Genomic DNA, 21,595 nt, shown 5'->3' on the forward strand with positions numbered 1-21,595 from the left:
CCCTGTCACTTGGATTCCTTAGAAGGTTTGAGGAGAGAAATCACCATAAAGACCCTGAAGCCTAAGAAGGGAAAGATGGTACCAAGCCCTGGCAGAGACTGGAGTGGGAGGGAACAGGAAGGAAAGATAGGCAGCACTAAATTGGCTGGGGCTGAGTGACAGAGGACAAACACTTTTCAATTTTGCCTCAGGCCAGAGCAGTCCCTGTCTCTTCCTATCTGGTCTCTAAGAATTAGTAATTGGATTTCTTTTTGTTCTTTTGCCCTCTGGTAAAAAGATGTTTTACCCAGTGTTTTCCTATAAGTCCACTTGTATTAGTGGCCTTTGTTTAAATTCATCCTTCTTTTTTGATTGCCCAATCTTTTTTTTTCCTTCAGTTACAATAATTTCTTTCTGAAAGGAGTTATTTCTACTTTTCATACTATATTTAGTAGGCTTACATATGATTGTGCAGTCAATCAACAAGCTTTTATTAAGTGCGGTCGTGTACCAAGCACCATTCTGGGTGCTGAGGATCCAAAAACAAATAAGAAGCAGTCCTTGCCTTCAAGGAGTTTATGTTTATATGCATATATAAATATACACAAAAGATAAACCAAATAAATATGAGGTAAAGGGGCCTGCAGAGGGAGATCTAGCAGCTAGGGGAAATGAGTAAAGACCTCATGTAGGAGGTAATGATTGAGCTGATCGTTGGAGATGACTGGAGAGTACATTCCAGGCATGGCGGTAGCCAGTGCAAAGGCCAAGGGATGGTAGATGGAGTACTTTGGTTACTCATTCTGGTTTTTCTAATTCCTTTGCTGCTAGTTGTCATGACTTTGGTTGTTCTTGGAGTGCTATTGGGTCCTAATATATGCTATTTTATTTACTCCATTCACACTGGCGAGATTTGATGTATTCTGTTTTTAAATCTCAGAGGTCAGTTCAATAAGTTGTAGCACATGAATGTAATTGGACTTTTGCTGTCTTGTAAGAAACGATGAATGTGATTAATATAGAGAAGCATAGGAAGACATATATGAACTGATACAAAGTGAAGTAAAAAGAACCTGGAAAATAATGGCTAAAACAATTGAAATGGAAAGGATAAGAACAATAAAACAATCAAAACTGAATGCTGCAAAATTATAGGGACTGGGCTTGAGCCCAAAGAAAAAGTATAAGGGGGCATCTTCCCTCACTTCTTTGCAGAAGTGGGAGGCTATGGGCATACTACATATGTAGTCAGATTTTTTCCAGTATGTTATTTCATTTTGCTGAACTGTTTTTCTCCTCCTTATTATCCTTTGTTATAAGAGCTTGTTCTCTGGGAAGGGAGGGGATACACTGCAAAATATAGATGATATGTCAAAAAAACCTCAAAGATATCAATGAAAGTTTATTTCAAAAAAGTCTCAGCATTGTTTAACAAAATTGGCCTAGTTTCATGGAGTAGGCAAGAAATGTCCACAACTGCAACACGGTAGATCGAGCTTGGAGAAAAGCATTTCTGGAAGTGTCTCCTGACCCTTACTGATGAATGGGAATATTGTAAAGGTTGCTGATGAATGGGAATATTGTCATATCACATCAATTGTTGTTGGAGTCGTGGTGGGACATGGAATGATAGAGGTTGGTGACTACTTAATCCATTCTCCGTAAAGTGAATGTGGACCACTCTTGGGTCACCAACCAGCATCTGGTTTATTTTCTACCAGGCTAGTCTGGATGGTGTTTTCCACCTTGAATAAAGCAGGCCTTGGTCTTTTGTCTTTTCGGTATTTTTAGCTACTTAAAAGCAGAACATAAAGGGATCTGGGGATAGTTAAATTAGGTTCCACAAATGATAGGCTCATTATTGACATTTGCACAGTGGCCCAAAAGGAAAAAAGTCACAACCTATTATACTTAAAGTTTGTTTCCTCTTTGCTTTCTTGCATCACTCATCACCTGCAAATTGCCTGACACCTTCTGGGACAGAAACTGGGGAATGAATTTACTCCCTTGTTCTAGTCTCTTTATAAGTGACAGAAATTCTCCCCATTCCCACTCACCCCAAGGCTGTTGATAACTGTTTGAACATCCACAGCTTTCCCAGAGGCCACAATATAGTCAGTTAAACACCTTCTGACATTTCCTTTATTTTTGCCTACCTCAGGGAATTGGGGGAGTGTAACCATGAGCAAACTCCTCTTCTATCCAAAATAATATCGGAGAATTTAGAGCAGGAAAGGACCTTTGTGATAATCTAGTCTAACATTGTCATTTCACAAATAAAGATAATGAGGCCAGAATTAGTTAAATGAGTTACCAAATTCTTAATAGGTTGCAAATGACAAAGCCAGCATTTAATACGGGACATTGATGACCCTTGACAATGTCCTTGATGAGGAGTTGCCCAACCTTCCATTGAGGACTCACAGTGAGGGGGAAGTCACTACTTCCAGAGGCAGCCCATTTCCATTTTGGACAGCCCTGTTTATTCAGAAGTTTTTCTTTACATTGGGGATAAAATTGGTGACCTTGTAATTTGCATCCATTTTTTCTAGTTCTGCCATCTAAGACCAAGTAAAGCAAGTCTAAACACTCTTCCACTTGACACCCTTCGATTACTTGGAGAGTTTTCACATCCCTCTAAGAGGGAAAAATATCCTCTTTTCCAGAGTAAACAAACATCTCCCATTTCTTTTATCCAATTTTTGTATAGCATGGCATCCAGGTCATTCATTATTCAGGTCGCTAGACCCACTCCAACTTGTCAATGCCCTTCCTAAAATATGGCAGCCATACCTAAACACAGGATTACAGATGTTTTCTGTCGAGGGCAGAGTACAGGATGTTTATAGCCTCTATGATTCTGTATACTATTCCTTCTCAATAGCCTTAATGAGAGCACCAACTTCCTTCCCACTCTGAGGCTGCTTGTTTGTGGCATATAAAGCAAGAAGAGCCAGCTGATGTTTCTAAATATGATCCCTAGCAGAGATTCTGGAGATGACTATGCTTGAGTGAGGAAGAACATAAGAGGCAGTTCTCCAAGTCAGGGTGCACTGTGGGGTAGGGGTCTGGTTTTCCTAAGTGACTTTCCCTGTCTTAGCTTATTTTTGTTCCCTTGTATTATGTGTCTCTGGGGAGTACTGACTGCCTAAACTTCCTCATCCCCCAAGACTGCTTCTCTATCTTCTGGTTTCATGTACATGTACCAGGCATGCCCGTACTTAGCCAGAAAGTTCTATTAATAATGACTACAAACTAAAGCCTTCCCGGTAAGCTCTTTCTCTTATTGTATCAAAATCACTTAGTTTAGTTCTTTTTTCATTCAATTCTTCTGAATTATTTCTTTCAGCTCTTTTTCTTTAGAGAACAGTGAGATGAAACAAGGGGCTCCCCATTGGTAGCAAAAATGATATTGTTCAGTGGCATATGTCTTTTTCTTAGTCATTAAAACATTTCTTCTGGAGGTGTCACATTCATTTCCTGTGCATGAAAACTGAAATACTGGCACCAATCAACAGTGAAAGTGAAAGAACATCCCCTGGTTGAGTCCTAACTCATGGCCCACATTGCTGAAGGAAAAGAGCTCTCGGCTCACAGAGGCTGGGTTCAGTACTGGATACTTCTCAATAATCAATCAGCTCTACAGGTTGTTTTTGTCCCCATCCAAATGGAAGTCATTTTTGCAAAGATCTTGGTGGTTGTTTTTTTTTTCCCTAGCTTTCCTCTAGATATCCTCAATACCCTTACAAGTACCAAGTTAACAAGCTCTTTAGCATAGAACAAGTTATTAAACACAACAAAGATTATAAAAATGAGTCACACCTGATCCCAGGGACACACAGGAAAAATTTCCCTTTTGATGGGCCGCACTTTCCCTGGTACTATATTTGCACTATGATCCTAAGCATCACTGTGGGACTGAGGGTCCTTCCCGTCAAGGAAAGCAATTGGGGGCGTTGAAGAGTCACATGACTCACCCCATTAATGACCTTCATCTTCTCCACAGACCCTAGTTTTGCTTACATAGCATCAATAGGGGCCTGAAACATATCCCAGGCAAGGAAAGTATTCTGGGTCTTTAGATAATCTCATCATCTACTTGGGCTTTATAAGCTAGGAACAAGATTTCAATTTTCATAATTATGATTCTGTTTCATTTTATATCCATGTCTTTGGTCCTTGATTCCAAGATTTGTGCCATGCTGTTTTCTTCACGTCTGATTGAATTCTCCTTCATCCTACCACACGCTGCCTTCAAGCATCTAGCTCTCTTCCTCTGGCATACATGCAAGCTGTCATTGCCCCAAATCTAATTCCCAACAAGGTTTAGTGTTCCCCTAATTCTGTCACACTGTTGCTACAACTATTGCTGCTATTACAAAAGGCAAGCTGTATCTACTGCAATAGTCCAAGAGGAAAGTGATGTAGCCTGCATCAGGGTGGTGGCAGAGAAGAGAGCATATACAAGAGATGTTTCAAGGGTAAAATTCACAGGACTTGGCAAGATTGGGTATGGGCAGGGAAAAAGAGAGTCAGAAGTCAGCAATGACACCTAGGCTGCAAACTTGGATAACTAGGAAGATAGTGGTAACTGTAATAGTAATAGGGAATTTCAGAATGGGGTGAGAATAGGGGAGTTGTGAAGGAAGATAGTAAGCTTAGTTTTGGACATATTGCATTTAAAAGGTGTACAGGAAATCCAAGTTGACTAGTCTACTAGGCAGTTGGAGATTCCAGGATCAGTAAATCTGAGAGCCATCAGTATAAAGATGATCATGAAATCCATGGGAGGTGATGAGGTCACAAAGAGAAAGGGGCTCAGAATAGAGCCCTGTGGAAGAGTCACCTTTAGGAGAGCCAGCAAAGGAGACCAAGAAGGAGCAGTCCAAAAAAGGAGAGCCAGTAGAGAGTGGTGTCATGGAAAATTAAAGAGGGCCTCAAGGGGGAAAATGGGTGATCAACAGCGTCAAAGCCTGTAGAGGGGTCAAGAAGGATGAAGATTGAAAAAAGGCCATTAGAGTGGGCAAGAATTCTCAAGTCTCCCTAGCCTTGAAGACTTCCTTCCATTCACCCTTTCCTTGCTTTAGGACACAGAAAGTCTTTCCTTCTACATGCTCAGCAGTTCCCATTGGTTTATGATAAACCCATGCATTCCTTTGCGTATGCCTTTCTAACTCCAATATATTCTACAAGAAACTTAAATCAGGCCATTGAAATTATCCTGAGACTCAGAGAAATATTAAGCAAGTACTAGAAACACCAAAGAGGGTTGTGAAGCAAAGCTAATACTGTGTGAAGTTTTATCACGCGGCAGATCCAAGTTACACAGCAGCACAATAATACCTCGCTAATTCAATCCAAGGAAATGATCAACCTGAACTATACAATCTTTGAAAAGTGCTTTTTATTTATCTATACAGTAATTTAAAATATACTAAGAAATTGTTACTAAGTATACTAAGAAACCTGCTTTGGTCGCTAGGTATGAATGATTCATACTTAGTACATCATTATAGCATGTTGACTTTGTAAATACACTTCTAAAGTGCCTCAGGGTTCTAATAAAACATATTGTTCTCCTAAACAGTTTAAACATTTCCCTTACAGTCATAAGCATCTGGGGCCATCTCCAATAGTCCTGATGTGTATCAGGCCACTGGACCCAGATGGCTCTGGAGGAGAGAGTGAGGCTAGTGACTTTGCACAGCCCTCCCTCACTTAAATCCAATTCACTTGCAAGTCTTGGTATCACCTCCCTGATGTTGTGGTCTTCATCGAGAACAAAGGATAAGTAACAACAACTTATCCCGTTCTTTTATTTTAGCAAATGCTTTTTCCTAGAATGTGATGGTAAGCTTCCATCTTTTCCAAATTGTCCAAAATTCTTGTCCAAATGGCTTTTAAAAATTAATAGTGTCTGAATTAATGAGCTATTACATTTGCCAGTCTGACTGACAGAGATTGAACGAGTGAATGTCAGCAGTGAAGTTGTAGCAACAACTCCCATCTAAAGCTTCCTGGGCTGTATTCTTCCTTACATTTCATTGGGGAATAAGCCTGATTTTTGTGTAATACATTTGAGAAGGATAGCTGTGTTACAGGCTGAGCCATAAATTATTTCTGTATCATTGTAAAAACCATTATTATTTTAATATCAATTCAAATTTACTAAAAGAAAATGGAGATGTAGATTGGGTTTGTTTGTTTGTAAATACATTTACATGGTCTCTACCCAGTATAAGTCTATGATGGTAGTTACTCCAGACTATTTCCTTCCCAGTTCTCTATGCAATCTAAAGAACAGTCATAGATTTGAGAAAAAAAGACTTTATTGAGTGTTACATTGGGAAAAGAATCATATTTAGAGTCAGAAAACCTGTGTGCAATCTTAGTGCTGCAACTTACTCTGGGTTTGTGACCTTGGACAAGTCACCTAACCTCAGTTTGTTCTTCTATAAAAGAAAGGGATTTGACTAGATGACCTCGAAAGTTTGGTAATCTTTAGACCTTCTAGCTCTAAATCTATAGCCCTGTGATCTTCATGGTCAAATTCATCTCAACTTCCTGGGAGCCCACTTGATGTTAACCCTGGATCATCATAACAAATTTTTTTTTCTATTTTGGGAGTTGGAGGGGGAAGCAATAAAGAAGAGTGATATAGGAGTTAGGTTGTACATTTGATTTGGCATAGAAAAGGGCCAGAGGAAGAAGTGGGGCAAGTCTGATTGAGATCGGTAATACTTTCCTCCTTTTCTCTTTCCTTGTATTTACTGCTTTGGCTGTTTTCAACTAAAGACACTATGTTCCCTACCCTTCTTTCCTTCCCTTTACCTTCAGTCTCTAAAAAGGTTTGAAAGTGGCAGGAAATTCTGAGCCCAGACTGAATCTAAGGCTGATTTTCATTGTTGGTAAGTAGCCACAGCAGCATGGTATTATGACCAGAGAGCTGGATTTGGAGACAGAGGAACTGGAATGTCACCTGGCTAACCTTGGACAAGTCACCACCTCTCTGGGCCTGAGTTTCTTTGTCTGTAAAACGAGGAAGCTGGACCAAATAACTTCAGAAGTCTCATCCAGCTTGCAATCTGCCATCTTGTGAAACGACCTGAAAACAAGGTGCTGCGCCAGAACTAAGGACGCCCCCTTTTCCAAGGTGGTCAGCTAATCCAAGTGCCTTGCTGAGCCCAGTCTGCTTGGTTCCTGGGGCAGGAGTGGGGATTCCCATCCACTTGGAGGAAGCTCAAGCAGAGCAGTGCAAAACTGCTTCTGTGTATGAAAGAAGATCAGAAGAACATTTTTTTATTGCCACAGGTCATGGGGAAATCTGTCACCACATGCAATTCCATCTCAGGTCAGGCAGGACTTGTTTGCTCTCTAACATCACCCACAAAGAATGCATTGTATTTGTCCAGCACCGGAGCTAGGCTTTTGTTGTTATTTTTGCTGGCTTCAGTTTTGTATGTGGGTGGTTGTATGGTTGACTTGGCACCTTTGTATGAAGCCAATGCTTGTTGTTTTCTTTTATTTAAAAAAAAGAGTGTGAGGTGCCAATTTTAAGTCTTTCCTGGAGAATGAAATCCTCTATCCATAAAACTGGCACAACACAAACAACATCTAGGGGACTTTCCACACACTGGCTTCCTATAACTGACTTCTTTCTTTCATCAGTATGAAGGTATCTGTGGAAATTTCATGTGGTCTTGTTGCTCCATGTCAGCCTTGACCTCTTGATCAAGGACAGAAGGCACTTTGTTCTTTGAGAGTTAGGTTGATGTTAGGGTCACCATGGGTGCTGGGTAAAAGCTATTTGAGGGGCTTTTAGCTTCCACTCATTTGTGTTACATACATTTAGAGCACACACTAAAAGTGCTCTGTATCTTTCCTCTCTAGAACCTGGTGATTCAAGTATGTTGAATAATCTCACTTAATAGGAAACAGATTAGGCCAAGCTCCGAAGTGAAGGCCAAACTATGAGCAAGGAATCAAACTCAAACTGTAACTACCCACCCAACCTACGGTTCTATGCTATTGGAAAAAATAGGCGCCCTCATTCCTCATTTGCATTTGGCTTTTGGCTTGACTCCTGAAGAATCTTTAGAAAAAAACTAAAGGATAATTTTTATCCCTGTTTTAGAGAGTCAGCATGGTACAGTGGAAAGAATGCCAGATTTGTAGTTAGGACCCGAGTTCAAATGCTGACTCTGTCACTTATGACTTGGGGAACTTCAGGCAAGTTGTTATATTTCTCAGGGTCATAATTTCCCTTTAAAGTGAAGGGGTTGTGGAAAGACTTACAAGAATTGATGCTGAGTAAAGTGAGCAGAACTAGGAGAACATTGTGCACAGCAACAGCCACATTGTGTGATGATGACCTATGACAGACTTACCTCTTCTCAGCAATATGATGATCTAAGACTCATCCAAAAGACTCATGATGGAAAATATAATCCACATCCAGAGGAAGAACTATGGAATCTGAATGCAGATCAAAGCATACCATTTTCACTTTTTTCTGTTTTTTGTTTTATCTTTATCATGGTTTTTCCCTTTTGTTCTGATTCTTCTTTCACAACATGACTAATGTGAAAATCTGTTTAACATGATTGTACATGTATAACATACATCAGATTGCTTGCTGTCTTGGGGAGGGGGGAGGGAAGAGAGGAAGGGAGAAAAAAATTGGAACTCAAAATCTTACAAAAAATGAATGTTGGAAACTATTTTTACATTGATTGAAAAAAAACAAAAAACTATTAAGTGCAAAAAAATGAAATGAGGGGGTTGGGACAGATGATCTCTGAGGTCTATTCTAACTCTTGAGCTATGAGCCTGTGTCCCATGAAACACTGGCCACACAGCTCCAATGCTCCAGATATAAACTTTTTAATGTTTTCCCCTGAAATGAAGGTACCCGTTTCTCAGTCTTTTCCCCCTAAGTGGCACTGAAGGTACAATGGGGAAATTTGGGGGATTGGTTGATTTTGTTGTTGACCAAACTTTCAACAGTATGGCTTTCAATTTGTAATGGCAAAAGGTTCTTTTCACACATTCTACTGTGTGACTACTGTGTGTCTGTTTAAAATCCTTGGGAAAGATGGTCTTTTGTGATCATTTTTATCGATTTCCTGAACTGCTGAACAGCATGTTGTGTCACTGAATGGGGCTGATAGAGCTAGAAGTGTTTGTGAGGCAGGTGACATATTCAATAGCAAGCCACCCCTAAAGGCCAGGAGAGCTGGGCTCATGAGCCACCTCTGACCTATGCTGGTTGTGTGGCCCTGAGCAAATCACTGAATGTCTCAGTGTCCCAGAAAGCACTGGAAGATTGGAAATTGCAAAATCATAGCTGATCTACATTGGAAAAGAAAGTTCCCCATTCCAATGAAATCAGAGGTCTGATCCCCCTCCCTACCTCCCAAAGAAAAAAAAAGTTTAGATCCCATATTCTATAGATATACTCTTTATAAATTTCAGGTCTACCAAAATAGACTTCAGTTCTATGATGGAGGCCAGAACATTCCTTTTGCCATCATTAAGACTGAAGTAATAATCATTTAGTTCTTTGAAAAAGCCCTATTGGACCAAGAATGACAGCAGATCCTAGACATTGGGCACTGAATGATGTGGCTTCTGAGGTAGGTGCTACTGAAGAGAGACTTAAAAGGAGGGATGCTGAAAGAGGAATGGGTAAAGGCATGAGAAGAGGTGTGCACCTATAACAGAATTTCATCCATGACTTGTCCTGATAAGTTGCTTTGTTCTTTCTGGGGAAACTGAGTCAAAGCTACCCTTCTGAAAATATGTCACTTCCATCAGAGGACAATTCAACAGAATCAATATAAAGAAAATAAATACAAGGAAGTTTGACAGGGAGGGAACTAGCAGTTGAGAGTAACTAGATAGCCTTCATATGGAAGGTAGTGCTTAAGCTGCATATTGTAGAAGGTGAAGGATTCTGTGAGGTGGCGGTTAGGAAGGAGGGCATTCCAGGCATGGGACACAGACAGTTGCAAAGGCACAAAAATGCTGAATAGAATTGTGTATGTGAGAAACAAGACTAGTTTGGCTAGATCAGGGGTGGAGAAATTGTGGCCTTGAGGCTGCACTTGAGGACCTAGAAGGCCTCATGCAATCTTGAGGTTGCAGGTTCCCCACCCCTGGGCTAGATCATTGACAACTAGAGGAGGAATATGATACAATAAAACCATACAATTGTCCATTCATTATAATTAGATAATATGTATAAATTATTTACCAAACCTTCAATAGCTATGTCTATGTTAATTATTATCAGATTGATATGAGCAAGAACATATTTGCTGCTATCATATACCTGTGAATGACAATCAGTTTAATTCGTTCTCATATCTCTTTTAGAAGTTCCGATGCAGATAAGATTTTAAGTAAGAAAAAGGCCTTAACTGACTTTTGCTTTTATAAAACCTCATTGGTTATTTTGTTGTGTTTTTTTTTAATCAAATATGCTTTCTAAGTAATCTAGAAATAAAATTTTAGTTTCCTATTTACTGGCTAATGTTGCATAAACTCCATAACTTCACTGTGTAATGGGGAGTGTTTTTCACATATCCAACATTAATGAAGGAGAGAGAGAATGACTGAGAAAATGTCATGTCAAGCTCAGAATCATTAAAACTAACAATAAAATCGACATTTCCCATCTTCTAAAATGGGAAGGAGTTTGCTCCAGCTGTTAGGACACAGACACAAGCAGATTCTCATTCTTAGTTTCCCATGAGTTGACTCACTAGGTGACCTTGGGTTCTCTGCTCAGTCTATTTATGCCCGGGTTTCCTTCATTTGTTCAAGCAGGGCTGTGATACTCATCTGTCTTAATAGCTCTTGGAGATCATCATTTGAATGCCAGAGCTTTGTAACACCCAGCTAGCAGTCTCTGGCCTGGTGGAAGATGATATCGAGTACACAAAAGTCCTCTGGTGGTTTTAGTAATATATACCTGACATATAGACACTCCTGACCAGGCACAGCACCATCTAGCATTCTCCAGCAGGAACCAAATGGGTAAAATATGACCTACTTAGTGAGGGTGGCAAGAAAAGTCAGTCTAATTAGGGAAAAAAAGAAGTCTAATTTACAGACTATTTTAAAGAAATGTTGTGTTATTACTTTCCACAACAAGCTTGGATTAAATGATCTCTAAAGTTTCCTCCCAGCCCTAAAATTCTAGAATTCTTAACACATGCAATACACAAACTTATTTAGCCTTGTAGATGCCATTAGGACTATGGTTTAAGAAAATGATAAGGATGATTTGTAATTTGTAGATGAATTCTTTGGGTATAAATGGTGCCTTGCAACCAGAAGGGACTTAATAAGGGTGGTGGTGGTTGCTTTTACTCTGCCTTGAGGTGCCTGAAACTTTCAAGTATTTTAAGCTTTTCCAGCTGGTAATCTTATTTAAAATATTAATTTGCATAACATAGCTTTTTTCATAAATTCTAAATATAAATTTCAGATCATCATTGTTTATAACTGCCTCTTAGGCTTCTCGGATTTTTTCCCTCCTCGCCTCTATTCCCGGGCTTCTTTCAATATTTAGTTAAAATTTCACCTTCCTCAGGAAGCCTTTCAAGAATAACTTCTCTTCTCTGCCCCCCCACTAGTGTTCTCATTCTGAAATTATCTTTCATCTCTATTGTGTATGCTGTATTTCTAGCTAGGTGGCACAGTGGGTAGAGTGCTGGACCTGGACTAGGAAGAACTAAGTTCAAACCAGGAACAGTGAACCCATGTGAACTTGGGCAAATCACTTAACTACACTCTGCCTCAGTTTCTTCATTTCTAAAATGAGGACAATAATAATAGCACCTATCTCCCAGGGTTGTCATGAAGATCAAATGGGATGATATTTCTAAAGTGCTTAGCAAGTGCCTGGCACATAGTAGGCTCTTCATAAATGCTTGTTTCCTTCCTTCCTACATAGTTATTTGCATGTTTTCTCCCTCATTAAAATGTGAGCTCCTCGAGGGCAGGAACCGTTTTTGCCATTCTTTGTGTCTCTAGTACTTACGTCAATACTTGCTTGGTTGATTGAATTGCTTAATAGATTGTTCAACAAGTGACTGACAATTTAAAAAAAAATATGTTGTCTGACTCAAACCCAGTCTGCTTTTCAGTTAATATTTTGCATTACAAGATTACGCTTGTGGTAAACTGTTGCATTAGGCTGTTCTATGGATTGTTCCTAGGTTCAGGTAAGTTTTCTAAGGTATTTAAATATAGGCTTCACATGCTAATTATTGGAATGTCAGTCAGGACTCATGATTTATTTTTAAGAGCTATCTTTTGTCTTTGTTTTTATCCCCAGTGCTTGACACATAATAGGTACTTAATAAATGCTAGTTGCTTCACTGACTATCGCATTGGAATGGGTGATTGGAATGGATTCTTGGTCCATTTTATACACATACACAAGAAGAATGCTAAGTGTGGAATCAGGACCTGGGCTTATTTGCCAGCTCTGTCGCTATGTCAATGACCTTGGGCAAGTCTCTTTAGTACTTAGGATCACAACTTCATAATCTTTTTTTACATTTAAAATTTATTTTCTATTAACAAGCATTTGTTTTCTCTATCTCCTACTTCCTTCCCCAATTGAAAAAAAAGAAAGGAAAACCCTTACAATGAAGATGTCAAGCAAAAATGTTTCCCACATTGGCCATGTCTGAAAATGTGTGTCTCATTCTGTATTGTGTGTAGATCACCTTTTCCTTATCTTTAAAATGAGAGGTCTGAACTAATCTCCAAAGCCTGTCCCAGCTCCAAAGCTATTATCCTACGGTTCTAAAATTGGGACTTATAAAATATGTGACCAGCACCTTGACCCATCTTTACTACTACCTTTATTTCAGTGCACAAATATCATTTGTCTTTCTATTATTACCTTTATTTTAAGTACATTTTAATTTAAATTGATAAGGAAAAAATATAGCCTGTTTTAGTCATTAGTGAGTCAGGGGAAAAGTCGGTGCTCTTTCTAATTAACAGGGGTCAGTGGCAAGTTCCTGAATCGGTAAGGAAACATGCTGATGTTATCAACAAGAATGCCAAAGAGTACACAGAATCACCTTTTCATCATGGTATCACAAAGGAAAGTGTGTTTATCTCTCACACAGGATTTTTGGCCTTAAAGGTTCGACTTGTCCTGGGTACATGTTTATTGACCTTGCCTGTTGAGTAGGACATGGATGAGACATTTTCATGTCAAGGGGATAATGTTTTCAAAGCTGTAAATTTCTTTTTTGTGTGAAAAAGACAAGAAAAGTCCCATATACATCAAAACATTCATAGCATTTTTTTTGTAGTAGCGAAGAACTAATGAAAAAGTGAAGGGATAAAAAAGATGATGTACAAAGAACTGTACTACCTACATGATTGCCAATGACCATACCGCCAGTGGCACCTCAGAGTGGGAATAGAGGTAATTGGAGACAAGTCAATCCAGGAATGGGAATAGGGGTGGATAACACTCCCCAAGGAACATAGTTTTGATGTCTTGCCCCCACTGCCTACCACCACCAGACAATCGGGAAATGGCTAGATAAATTGTGGTACATGAATGCAACGAGATATTATTGTGACATAATAAATGATGAAAATGAAGAATTCAGAAAAACATGGGAAGATTTACATGGACTGAGACAGAGTGAGGTAAATAGAACCAGAGAAAAATATACATAGTAACTATCAAAATGGAACTGGAAAAGAACAATCACCATGACAAGAAGCTGAAGAGTCTATAGTTATAATGACCAAGTTTAGACTTGAAAAAGAGGTGAAGAAATGCACCCCTCTCATATCTTTGCATAATTGAGGCTTTGCAGAATTGAGCATGACCTCAGCATATTTGAAGAATATATAGGTGGGAGCATATGACAGCATATACTGTCATACTTGGTTGATGTGCTAGTTAGTTTTGCTGGACTGCTTTTTTTCCTCTTTGTTACAAGGTCTGGTTCTCTGGATATTAATGGGAAAGATTTATGTGGAAATTGAGGTGATATAAAAACAAATGATATTAATTTTTCCCTTGTTTTTTTATTTTTATTTTTTAATTAATTTATTTATTTTTAGTTTTCAACACTCATTTCCACAAGATTTTGAGTTTCAAATTTTCTCCCCATCTCTCCCCTACCCCCCACCCCAAGATAGCATGCACTCTGATTACCCCTTCCCTCCCCCCGTCTACCCTCCCTTCTATCACCCTACTCCCCCTTATCTCCTTCCCCCTTACTTTCTTGTAGGGCAAGATAGATTTCTACACCCCATTGCCTATATGTCATATTTCCCAGTTGCATGTAAAACCAGTTTTTAACATTTATTTTTAAAACTTTGAGTTCCAGATTCTCTCCCTTCTTCCCTCCCCACCCACACTCATTGAGAAGGCAAACAATTCAATATAGGTTATAAATGTGTAGTTATGCAAAACACTTCCATAATAGTCATGTTGTAAAAGACTAACTATATTTCCCTCCATCCTATCCTGTCCCTCTTTATTCAATTTTCACCTTTGACCCTGTCCCTTTTCAAAAGTGTTTGCTTCTGACTACCCCCTCCCCCAATCTGCCCTCCCTTCTATCATCCCACCCCTCTTAACCTCTTCCCCCTAGTTTCCTGTAGATACCCAATTGAGTGTGTATGTTATTCCCTCCTTAAGTCAAACCCGATGAGAGCAAGGTTCACATATTCCCTCTCACCTCCCCCCTCTTCCCCTCCACTGTAAAAGCTTTTTCTTGCGTCTTTTATGTGAGATAATTTATCCTATTCTATTTCTCCCTTTCTCCTTCTCCCAATATATTCCTCTCTCACCCCTTAATTTATTTTTTAGATAAAAAACTATCAATTTTTAAGAAAAAAAGGAAACAACAGTATGGTATAGTGGGATAGACAGGGAGACTGAGTTCAAATATTGTCTCAGAGACTTAGTAGCTACGTGACCCTGGGCAAGGTATTTTTACTTTTCTGTGTTTCAGTGGCTTCATCTGTAAATGGGAATAATAGTAGCACCTACCTCACAGATTTACTGTGAGGATCAGAGGAAATACTATGTATTGTATGTGAAGCTCTTTGTAATCCTTAAAGTTAGCACTATATAAATGTGAATTATTATCATTAGTATTATAATTTTGTGACAGGATATCAAATAATCAGTGAAGCTGTCATTTTTTTCTTTTCATCATAAAATGTGTTAAAGGAGGAGGAGCCATATTTTCTTAGAAGTCTATCAAATCTGTATATTTCCTTCTCTAAAATCAGCTAACATTTATTACTTGCCCAAAATGTGAGGCAGTGGAGAGAAACAAGGTTCTGATAAGACACCATTCCTGCCCTCAAGGAAGAAAAAGGGTTTTTACTCATTCATTCATTCATTCATATGTGTGTTGGTACATATTATATTCAGAGCAGTGACCTAGGCATATTTGGAGAAACAAAAGTATTATCCCATCATTTTCACCTTCAAGGAGTTTATGTTCTAGTTAAGGAGATAAGACACAAAAACATGAACATCTAAATATTCTATAATAGTATAACTATTATAGAGTTGTAAGGAAATGCCAAATGAGTGATGGACGAAAAGTTCTGTTAAAAAGAGGCCATTCGTTACTGTCATTATTATTATCACATTCTGGAAAGTAACTTGTCTATTTTAGCTAGTGATGAAAGCTCATGACTCTAAGTCTTCATGACTTTGTGGAAATGAACCAAGCAGCATAACCCTAATATGGAGACTAGACAGATCTATTGGGAGTGAGAAAGAAATCTAAGAAAATATCAATTCTATGTAAGAAGAGGGAGGTCTAGATAGCTGAGTTAAATATTAGGGACATTTGGGAGCAAGTAGGTGAGTGATAGACGTAAGAGAAAAATAGTACAGAGAATTAGGTGGGTTTCCCTGGACATAGAAAGAAGTGCCATGTTAGGAATGTCTGGGCAACATCCAGACATCCAGGAAAGCCACATTTGGTATCATTGGCAGAACATAGCAGATTTCCTGTCTCTTGGATGTGTAGACAGAGTGAGACATGGCCTCTGGTGGAACTGGAGTACAAAAGTATGAACTTGGGCATTGAGAAATAAGGTAGGAACCCAATTTGTTATATAATAAATAGGATTTGGAGCTGAAAGAACCCTTTGTGCAGGGGTTCTTAATTTTTTTTATGCATCACAGACCTTTCTGGCATTCTTGTGAAGTCTGTGGATACCTTCTCTGAACAATGTTTTTAAATAATTGAAGGGAAGGCTAAATTTCTGCCAGAGGTTAACAAAAATAAAGAAGGTTTTTTTTCCCCACACAGTTTCATGGATCCCCTGAAATCCATCTATCAATCCCCTAGAGGTGCCTGTGGACTCCAGATTAAGAATCCCTTGTCTAGGACAGCCCCCCTTATCTTATTGATGAGGAAACTGAGGCTCAAAAAGAATAAATTTGGCCAAAATCACATATAGTAAATATCAAAGCAGGATTTAAATTTCTAACTTGAAGTGTTCTTTCCACTTTCCATGCTGACTGAAGATGGAACACAAGGTCAGATTTTGGTCAGGAGGAAAAAAGGTAAGAAAGAGCCTCAGTAGAATCAAGAGCAGACCAGAATCATCAGCAATGATAGCTTAGTGCTGCATATCAGAAAATGGATCCCTATTTTATTCTCATATAGGGACTGGATTAATCCTAGGACTTGGGTACAGGCCAAGCCTACTAGTGAGAATGAAGTGGCCCCATGTTATAGGACCATAAAGAGCCATGAAGAAATCACCGGACTAAAATATTGTAATTGGGAACTATTGAGATGAATTAAAAAGGTCTTTCCCTTGAGTGTTCTGGTTAATAATGTGGATATGAATGCCACGCCAGTTAGTTTGAATTTAATCCTGTAAGTAATGGGGAGCCATTGAATGTTTTTGAGCATGGCAGTAGTATGGTGAAAATGGTGTAGTGACTTTGAAAGGGGAGAACCTGGACTAGATTTTCTAGTTATGAAACTATGGCAATAGGTTGATCATGAAGCAATAAGTTCCTGATCTGGGATGACGGCAGTAGTAATGGAAGGAAAAAGCAGCTTTGAGAGATGTGGACAAGACTTACTGACTACTTGTGTATGGTAGTCTGTGGGGGAAAAGGAGTCCAAGGCTAGAAAGCCTAGGTGATTGGGCAAATGATGCTGCAATTGACACACAACAAAGTCAGGAGACATCTTGGACAAGATGATGACTTCAGTTAGTAAGTGTTGTTGATGGTGATGTTTCCCATAGCTTGTCCACATATATAAAGAGTGCCAGATGACCCTCAAAACAGAAGACATATTTGAGAGGCTGTCTGCACATCTTTTCTAGATCAGAGCCATCTGTAGGGAAACCCTAGTGGGACATCCATTTGCCAGAGAGCCCCAGAGAGGCTTCCCTGCTGGTAGTCTCATTCTAGATTTTAGGGATTATATAAGTTAGGTTTGAACTCAAGAGTTCACACTGGGTACAGTGCACTGTGTTCCACACATTGGGAATAAAAGAAATAAAAGGAGACAAAATCCTTGCCCTCATGCAGCAAGCTGTCCCAATATGCATAAGAGGCAAAGTGGAGGGACATTCATTCTTCCCAGTTAAATTGCCTGGAATTCAGAACTGACCAGTCGAGGAATAAGCATGGTCATAAGAGTTGACTTCTATTTTTATTTCTCATAGATTTGCAGTAGTTCTAGTTAGAGAAGACCAAGAAGAAAGTTTTATTTACTTTTAGGGAAATAACTCTGAGACCTACACAATTATTAAGGTTATTGATTTTGTAAATATGAGCAGTTCCACGTGTATATGTATGTGTGCACACACTTGCATGTGTATGTGTGTGTAGTTAGGGTAACAGAGGAAGGTGACTATGAGACAGAAATATATATAAAGAGGAAAAGGTGAGGGTGCATAGGGAGTTAAAAATAATAGCTTTTGTTTATATAATGTTTTGTTTTTCTTTTATCCTAACAACAATCCTGCATTGCAAATGGTATTGGCCTTTTTTTAAATAGATGAAGAAATAAGTGATGTACTTAAAGGAGCATCTTCATAGGGTCAAAAATTCAGAAACAGAAGAGATCTCTGAGGTCATCTAGACCACCCTTCATTGCACAGATGGGAAAAATAAGATCAAGTCTGGTGACTCGCATGGTCAAGAAGAGTATTAAGGGGGAAGCAAGGTGGCACAGTGAATACAGCACCAGCCCTGGAGTCAGAAAGACTTGAGTTCAAATCCAGCCCTAGACACTTGACACTTACTAGCCATGTGACCTTGGGCAAGTCACTTAACCCCAATTGCCTTGCCTTTCCCCCTGCAAAAAAAGAGTATTAAGTAATAGGGTTGACATGAGAAACCAGATCTCCTGACCCCATATTCATTCTGCTTTCTATAGCTGGTCATATACTCTATCCTACCCATAACTTACAATGTCATATGCCATTTTCCCAGAAAGTAAGCATGGTGTCAGTGCCTAATATAGTGCTTGACAAATGTTGTTGTTCAGCTGCTTAGTCATGCCCACCTCTTCATGACTCCATGGACCAAAGCACACCAGGCCCCTCTATTCTGCACTCTCTCTCCACATCTGTCCAAGCTCGTGTTCATTGTTTCCATGACTCTATCCATCTCATCCTCTACTATCCCTTTTTGCCTTCAATCTTTCCCAATATCAGGGTCTTTTCCAGTGAGTCCCCATCTTCTCACTGTGTGACCAAAGTACTTAAGCTTCATCTTCAGTATTTGACCTTCCATTGAGTAGCCTGAGTTAATTTCTTTAAGTATTGACTGATTTGATCTCCTTGCTATCCAAGGGACTCTCAAAAGTCTGCTCCAGCACCATAATTTGAAAACATTGATTCTGTGGCGCTTAGTTTTCCTTATGGTGTAACTCTTGACAGCCATGCATTGCTACTGAAAATACTATAGCTTTGACTATTGGACCTTTGTCACCAAAGTGATATATCTGCTTTTCAGTATGCTGTCCAGATTTGCCAGAGCTTTCCTCCCAAGGAACAAGCATCTTTTAATTTCATGGCCGTACTTACCATCTGCACTGATCTTTGAACCCAAGAATATAAAATCTGAAACTACTTCCATTTCTTCTCCCTCTATATGTCAAGAAGTGATGGGACCAATTGCCAAGGTCTTCGTTTTTTAGATGTTAAGCTTCAAGCCAGTTTTAACCCTCACCTCTTTCACCCTCATCAAGAGGATTCTTAATTCTTCTTCATTTTTTGCCATCAGAGTGGCATCATCTATATATCTGAGATTGTTGATATTTCTCGCAGCGATCTTAATTCCAGCTTGTGATCAATTCAACCTGGCATTTTACATGATGTACTTTGCATATAAGTTAAGTAAATAAAGTGACAACATCCCATCTTGTTATACTTCTTTTCCAATCTTAAACCAATCAGTTGTTATATGTTAGATTCTACCTTGACCTGCATGCAGGTTCCTCAGGAGACAAGTAAGATGATCTGGTACTCCCATCTCTTTGGAGATTTGCTACATTTTGTTGTGATCCACGCAGTCCAAGGCTTTTGTGTAATCAATGAAGCAGAAGTAGATGTTTTTCTGGAATTCCTTTGCTTTCTCCACAATCCAGCAAATGTTGGCAATTTGGTCTCTAGTTCCTCTACCTCTTCAAAAAGCAGCCTGCTCTTCTGGTAATTCTCAGTTCACATACTGCTGAAGCCTAGCTTGCAGAATCTTAAGCATAGCCTTCCTGGCATGTGAAATGAGTGTAATTGTTCAGTAATTCAAAAATTCCTTGGAATTGCCCTTCTTTAGGATTAGCATGTAAACTGATCTTTTCCAATCCAGAGGCCACTATTGAGTTTTCCAAATTTGCTGCCATATTGAGTGCAGCACTTTAACAGCATCATCTTTTAGGGTTTTAGATAGCTCAGCTGGAATTCCATCAACTCAACTAGCCTTACTGGTAGCAATGCTTCCCAAGGCCCACTTGACTTCATTCTCTAGGATGTATCCAGATGAATATATCTTCCCCTTTCTCTTTTACCTTTTGCTTTCCTTCTTTCCTCAGCTGATAGTAAAGCTTCATCAGACAGCCATTTTGCCTTCTTGCTCTTCTTTTTCTTTGTAATTTTTTTTTGTTTCTGCCTCCTGTCTGGCCATAGTTCTTCAAGCACTCTACTAAATCTAATTCTTTAAATCTATTCCTCACCTCCACTTTATATACATAAGGGATGTTAGTTAGGTCATATCTATACAATCTGATGGTTTCCCTACTTTCTTCAATTTAAGCTTGAACTTTGTAATAAGAAGTTCATGATATATGCTACAGTTAGCTCCACAGTTAGTCTTGTTTGAACTGACTGTATAGAGCTTTTCCACCTTTGTCTGCAATCTGATTTCTATACTGACCATCAGCTGATGTCCATATGTAGAATCACCTTTTTGGTTGTTGAAGAAGTGTTTGCTGTGACCAGTCAGTTATCTTGACAAAGCTGTATTAATCTCTGCCCTGCTTCATTTTGTACTCCAAGGCAAGGCCAAACTTGCCTGTTATTCCAATTATCTTTCAATTTCCTACTGTAGCATTCCAGTCCTCTATGATGAGCATGACATCTTTTTTCTTGGTGTTATTTCTAAAAGATGTTGTAGGTCTTCATAGAACCAAGCAGCTTTGGCCTCTTTGGCATCAGTGGTTGGAGCATAGACTTGTATTACCATGATGTTGGACAGTTTGCCTTGGATTTGCATAGATACCATTTTATCATTTTTGAGATTATACCTTAGTACTGCTTTTCTTCACTTTATTGACTCTGAGGGCTACTCCATTTCTTCTAAGGGATTCTTCCCACAATAATATATGTAATGAGCGCCTGTATTAAATTCACCCATTCCCATCCATTTAAGCTCACTGACACCCAAGATATCTATGTTTAATCTATCTCCTGACACATAGACGGTTTGTTGAGTGTAAAAGGACAATGAGATGACAATTGCCCACTATGAAGTTTGTTACTTCCTGCTACTCAGAAGATAAGATATTTTGGCAGAATACCTTACTAATGTTTTTCCTGATGGAATTTGTTTTAACAATATATACTGATATTTCAGAAAAAAATAGTGAATTTAAAATTCAAGGAGTAGGGAAAGGTCCTAGGATTCTAGGTTCATAGATCTATTATTAGAGACTTCAGAAGTCGTCAAAACAACTTTGTTATTATACAGATGATAAAACCAAGGCCCAAGAAGGTTAATCGACCTGCCCAAGGTCATGCAGGTGGAATCTGATTCTATAGTAAGTGTTCTTCCATTGGGACCAAAACACACAGCCCAATTAGAAAGAAGTTCTGCAAAATTAATGCCTCTTTAAAGACTGAATTGCTTCACATACAATAAAAGAACAGATTTAGTTTACTTTGTTTTTATTAAGATGCTAAAAATAGACTATCTGATAGGGCATCTGCTGATGCCCTCTCTGATGCATATTATTTAGATAAGTCCCTCTCATTATTGCTTCTCCTTCCTCCTCACTGAAGCAATCAACATGTAATGAATTTATATTTTAATTCAGAAGCCCAGAAATCCTTTAGTTTTGTTTCT

This window comes from Trichosurus vulpecula, chromosome 5 (assembly GCF_011100635.1).
Source record: "Trichosurus vulpecula isolate mTriVul1 chromosome 5, mTriVul1.pri, whole genome shotgun sequence".
Taxonomy (NCBI): domain Eukaryota; kingdom Metazoa; phylum Chordata; class Mammalia; order Diprotodontia; family Phalangeridae; genus Trichosurus; species Trichosurus vulpecula.